This window comes from Malania oleifera, chromosome 11, assembly GCF_029873635.1.
Source record: "Malania oleifera isolate guangnan ecotype guangnan chromosome 11, ASM2987363v1, whole genome shotgun sequence".
In the NCBI taxonomy this organism is placed as follows: Eukaryota; Viridiplantae; Streptophyta; class Magnoliopsida; order Santalales; family Ximeniaceae; genus Malania; species Malania oleifera.
Genome location: NC_080427.1, coordinates 7,638,026 through 7,644,936, shown reverse-complemented (window position 1 = coordinate 7,644,936; position 6,911 = coordinate 7,638,026).

Here is a 6,911-nt window from a genome sequence, read left to right as displayed (position 1 = left end):
ACAAATTCACTAGAATGTTACATAAAAGCACTTTTATCCTAATGATGGAGCTCAGTTCCCCTATATATCCTCAAGCATGCATAGGTGCATTTCAATTCAGTATGCGATAGTCAATCAAGGCAATTTTCAAAGATTATGTAAAAATTATGCAATAGGGTTTCATAATAGAATGACACAATTCGAATGAGTGTGTGTGAGATGAAGTATTTTCCCTATGCCATGCAATTTCCTTTAGTTCATGGATGATCATCTAATACTGTGATATTAAATCAACACAAGATGATTGATCATTTTGGTCTGGAATGAAGTTTAAAATTTTAAAATAGAGACCAAAAGAGTTGATCCGTCAGCATGCAATTCATAAGTCATTGCATCAGTCATGCAGTTGGAGTTCCATATAAGCATGCATATTTGTAGTTCAGATAACCAATAATATAACAAATATTCTATCCATTGGAAGATGTAATCATTTAACCCATTATGGATAGTAGGAATTCAGTATATATAGTCATGAAAGAGAAATGCTCCCCCTGAGCTATGCACTTATCCATTTTATGCTTTTTCTTATTTTTCAAATTCTGTAGCCAAGAGATCTAGATTTTTAATGATATATGCTTGGCTTTGGATGAATAGGCTTAGAGGACCAAAAATTCACAATCAATACCTCTTCAGGGTCATAAGCCTAGGATGCCTATTTTCTTATGAATTTCAATATGTGATAGAGGCCTAAGTTCACATGGCTTTCAAATATAGCTACTCATGCGTAGGTTTCTTTTGGAATTTAAATTGGAAACCTAGTGCAATTAATTTAGCTATTCAACTTCACTTATGATATGAAGATCTGAAGGATTTGTCTTGAGGTTGAGCTTGTGAAAGAAGTATAGGATGAATACTCTTAAAGATTAATTTTCTATTATGTTTAAAGGAGTATTTCGGTGATGCAGGACATTTTTCAAAATAATTTCGTGCTAGTGATCATGTCTAGGCTCGAGCAAAGAGCTTCAAGGAGTTAATGAATTTCTTTGAATGCTACTCTTTAGTGATTTTAGAGTTTTCATGAATGGAGGGTATCCTCTAGATATGACAAAGATACGAACCATTGATAGGATGAATCTCTACTTAGATATGATCGTGGTTTTGTAGAGATTTCCTATGGAAAGGAAGGCATTAGCATGAATCAAAACCAGAGAATTTTTTATTTAAAGCCCAAGGGATTATTTTGATTGAACAGTAAAGCATGAATCCCTTAGTCGATGACTCTAATTTTGATTACGAGAAGGATGTCTATTAATAAACACCTGATGAATAAGGAGTTATGATCAACAGTACTTAAGCCTAGAGAGATTATTAAAATTTTATTAGGCTTTTAAGACTCCAAGATGAGTTAAGGATTAGATCATGCTTAACATATGATTCATTTCCTAAAGCTCAGTCTTGCACAATGGACAGAGTATGCTCAATGTTAGGTTTTCATAATTAAGTATGAGTTAAGCATTTAAAATTAAATACTAGGAAAACATGCCAAGTCCATTTGGAAGTGGATTTTTATTCAAGCAGCCAATAATTTCATATTTCAATCAATGAATATATGCATTAAGTTCGGATTGGTTATATACTTGGATTTGCGGATTGGCTTGATTCTCAAATAATCTTAGTGCACCAAGGTAGAATGATAATGCTAAGATTTGACATTTTAGGGATGGACCACTTCGTAGGCCAATAGACATCACTCCCCCAAAACCTAGAACCTAAGGAAAGCATTTATGTAATTCCAATTGGAATCCATTCCTCCTTAAGTTCTAATGAGTTTGCTTTCTTGACAACCCATACAATTTTTCTATCTTTGAGTCTTGATGGGTTAGGACTAGGTGGTACTTTGACTCTCCAAAACTATTTGGGTTTTACACCTTTCCTTTTAAACTAACAATCAAATTTTATGTGCCCTTTCTTTTTACACAAGATGCAGCTGGTGTGAGTATATGGACTGAAGGAGGTACTAGCATAGTGTTTTGATGCTCTTACAAAGTACCCCATGTATAGGTTCTTTCTTTTCTTATTTTCAATCCCATTATAACCTATCAATTCTTTTTCTAAGGTCATCTTTCGTGAGCCTAGATGTAATGAACCAATGAATAATGCTATTTAAACAATAGAGAGAGAGAGAGAGAGAAAAATGGGAACAGCAACAAAGGAGGCAACAGATTTCGTCGATGAACGCAAAGTGTTCATCGACGACGTGGCAGTATAGGCTAGTCGACGAAGATGTGCTTCGTCGACAAGAAAATACCAAAAGGATGTTTTTGGAAAATTTGAATTTTTTCGATGAGGGGGAGAGTTCGTCGATGAGAAGCCTTCTTAACCTCATCGACGAGATGACGTGGCTCATCAACGAAGCCAATAGTATAAATAGCCTAAAACTCGGATTTTTTAAGCAGCAAATCAGGAAAATCTCTCTTCTCTCTCTCCTCTATGGTTTCTCTCTCTTCTCTCTTTGATTTTGGCTCCGTCGTTCAGAGAATCGATGATCTGAGGCCACCACAATGTTCCTAGGGAAGTTCTCTCCAAGTCTGCCTGAGCGGATCGTTGGTAGAACTGAGTTAAAATTCATCCCTAGTTTAAGGTAAGACTTTTTATGCAAAATTTAGGCTTCCCATAGTTATAGGAAATGTTATACACGAAAAAATATTGAAGTTTAGTTCTAAGAGTTGTCTTTTGAGGATGTTGAACAGGGAACCCTGCGAGTGCAGGACCAGTAGATTTCGAGGGGGGTTCTTCTTAGAAATCAAGTAAGGGAATAAACTAAAGCAGTTATTTTTAGGAAATCATGTATTATATTTGTATATTATTGAGAAAATACATATTTGGGAAAATACTAGCATTATGTTGAAATATATATATATATATATATATATATATATATGTATGTATGAAATGCCAGAATGTGATTTTAGAATAAAATGTATGGTTTTATATAGCATTGTGTGGCATGAATATTATTTTACGTGGAAAGTACTATGATATGGAAAATTTTATGAATGAAGTATGTTTTCAAAAATTATGCAATAATGCAGTACATTGTGGTTTTAAAATACATGATAAATGAATTATTTATTCAGAATGATATGTATGAAACGTTTGGCGCAAGGTCGTATGTATGTATGTATTTATGTTATTTTAGGAAATGCTATCAATCTACTTATGTTAAACAAGTATATTATGATGTATTATATGTTATCAGAACCCGGATGATAGTTCAGTTCAGTTACAGGAGCATGGTACTGTAGCTATACAGATCAGATTAATATGTTCAGATTTGTGCTAACCACCCCACAAGGGGGTGGGAGATGGATAGTCGATGTGGCTTTTAGTGTAGAGTTGTAGATGTTCACCTGGCAGTACGAACCTGGGTGTGGTGGGCCCATTGTACTTACAAACATTTTTGACTCAATAGTGGTTAGCCAATCATTGTTGAGTCTCGCCTTTGGGTTGCACAACTCATTTTGGGGGGTAATACATGACATCAGCTAGCTATACATCCTGGGTGAATTTTTAGTATTATCAGTTATATCAGACATTTTATGAACTGTATGATTTTTTAGAAAATACGAAAGTATATGATTATTTAGTGTGATATGATGAATGTTTTCAAGTATATGAAATGTACTGTATATGTATAATTGCATCAAATATTCATGTTACCACACAGCTATATTTAATTTATTTTCCCTTACTAAGAAGTGTCTCACCCCCGAACATTAAATAATTTTCAGGAAACCCAGAAAGACCGGCGGATCGAGGCCGCCGTTGACATGGATTGTTACTACCCCGCTAGAAGGGTAAGTTTTAATCTAGGGACAGGAAACTTATGTAAAAGGTTCCCAGATATGTATATATTTTTGTGTTTTGGAGATTGTATATAAACTCAGTGTTTTGGGAATGTAGTTGATTCTGGTATTATGTATATTGTGGTTATGAGTGTGTGATTTTTATTTACTGCTACTTAGGTCTCCGTTGTGAATGTCAAGTGTCCCCGTTACCTACGGGTTCGGGTTGACTTTATTATTAAATATGTTTAATTATATATTAAGATAAGTAGGTCATTACAATTTGATATCAGAGCCTAGGATACTAGGTTTTGTAGACTCTAGAACGCAGCAGTAATAATGCCAAAGTATAGGACAAGAGAAATTGAGGTCTGGTTTTGTAGTCTAGATGCATGACTTCCATGGTGGTTTGTGTGATTTTCCTGAAGTGACGATTTAAGGAAAGTCATGGTAAACTTCCGGCAGGTTAGGTATCTAAGTTACAGAATTGAACCTTAAATTAAGATCAAGAGTGATGAATTAATTAAGGAAGTTTTGTACTAGTTGGATGATATGATATGGTGATAGGGGTTCTAAGTTAAGTTATTTATTTTTCAGGATGGACCCTGGTGGTAGTAGTGCCCATCCCAGTGGAAATGAGGGTGCTGGGCCCTCAGGCACTGCGAGTGGTGATTCAGATGTAGTTTTACGCAGCGTGGCACAACAAGTTATGGCGGAATTTGCTAGAAATTTCAAGGAGCTGGGTGGTTCATTTGAGGGCCACGGCTGCTCGACAGAGAAATTTATCAAGAAGAATCCTTTAGCTTTCTCAAGAGGAACTGATCCTACAGTCACTAAAAATTGGGTACAGGAGATCAAAAAAGTATTTGCAGTGTTCAGAGGAGCAGAGGGTGTTGTTTGCTACCTACAGATTGACTGGGGAGGTTGAGAGATGGTGGACGACGATGAAACTTCTAAAGCAATAGAGGACATTACCTATTGAGATGACGTAGGAGCGGTTTAAGGAGATATTCTTCGACAAGTATTTTCTAGCCTCATCTAGGGAAACTAAGACAAAGAAGTTCCTGAATTTGAAGTAGGGACAGCAGACCATGCAGCAGTACGCAGAGAGGTTCATCAAACTATCTCGCCTCACCCCGTACATTATTCCAGATGAGGCAAAAAAGGTACGACAGTTTGAGAGAGGTCTGAGGAGAAAAATATATAAGCAGGTGTCGACACTGGAGTTGCAGGATTTTGCCGAGCTGGTTGATAGGGCCACTATAGCAGAGGTTGGAGAGTGATTGGAGGCTGAGAAGCAGAGATAGAAGAAGAGATTTACACCTTTTGGTTCCCAGCAGGTAGTCGACTGTGGTTCATGGAAGAGAGGTGGCTACTATAGAGACCGGAGGTAGCATATAGGGAATTGAGGTTTTCAGGGTATGCATCCACTTCCAGCTTGCCCGACTTGTGGGAAGAGACACCCGTGTGTGGGGTATCTGCAACTAGTGTGGGGAACCAAGAAATGTGATAAGAGTTTGTTAGGCTCAGATTGGTGCTGGTCCTACTCCTAGACCTGCTCGAGGAGACTACCAGGCGCCACATGAAGGCCAGCAGAGGAATATGGCTCCAACCAAGGTTTTTGTTCTGACGTCGGGTGATGCTGAGAATGCCGACAACGTGATGACAGGTACCGTTAATATGTTTTTGTTTAAAATTATTACACTATTTGACTCGGGGGCCACACATTTGTTTGCATCTGGGGAGTGTGTTAAATTGTGTGGGGCTGAAACACAAACATTAGATGTTGAATTATTAGTGGCTACACTAACCGAGTTAACAGTGAGGTGTGGTAAGGTACTCCGTGGTTGTCCAGTTGATGTTTAGGGGAGAATTTTATTTGTTGATTTAGTGGTGCTAGATATGCATGGGCTTGATATCATTTTTGGCATAAATTGGCTAGCAGCTAACTCTACCATTATGGACTGTCGTGTGAGAGAAGTGATATTCAAACCTCCAGGAAAACCAGTATTCAGATTTACAAGGTCACGAGTACAATCTTTACCTCAGATGGTCTTAACTTTTTAGGCGAGGAGACTGCTCCTGAGTGGTTGTCAGGGATTCACTTTTGTGAAGGAAATGTTAGAAAATGAAATAATGCTTATTAACATCCTAGTAGTAAAAGAATTCAGAGATGTTTTTTCAGATAAATTACCAGGTCTGCCACCTGATCGTGAGGTAGATTTTCCTATTGATCTACTTCCAGGTACAATGCCGATTTCTAAAGCACAGTATCGAATGGCGCCGACAGAGTTAGCAGAATTGAAAGATCAGTTGCAGGATTTACATAATAAGGGTTTCATACGACCTAGTGAATCTCCGCGGGGAGCTCCAGTACTATTTGTGAAGAAGAAGGACATTTCTATGAGGATGTGTATAGATTATAGGGAGATTAATAAAATGACCATCAAGAACAAATATTCTCTACCCCGTATAGATGATTTGTTTGACCAGCTCTAGGGTACACGGGTTTATTCAAAGATTGACCTCAGATCTGGCTACCATCAAGTGAAAGTGAAAGTAGAAGACTTCTCAAAGACAGCCTTCAGGACCAGATATGGGCATTACGAGTTTCTTGTTATGCCTTTTGGTCTGACGAATGCTCCTTCGATATTTATGGATTTGATGAATAGGATTTTTCATCCATATTTAGATCAGTTTGTTGTTATTTTTATTGATTATGTACTGGTCTATTCGATGAGCTATGAGGATCATGAGGTACATTTGAGGCAAGTTTTACAAACCCTCAGGGAGAAGAAGTTGTATGCTAAGTTCAATAAATGCAACTTCTGGCTTGAGAAGGTTATATTTTAGAGGCATGTTATCTCAGGAGACAGAATTTCCGTGGATCCTAGTAAGATTGAGGCGGTAGTGAATTGGGTTAGACCAAGGAATGTCTAAGAGATTAGGAGCTTCTTGGGGCTAGCTAGTTATTACCGTCGATTTGTTGAGGGATTCTCAACTTTATCAAGGCCTCTGACATGACTGACTAGGAAGAACGTCAGATTTGAATGGGATGACATTTGTGAGCAGAGTTTTCAGGAATTG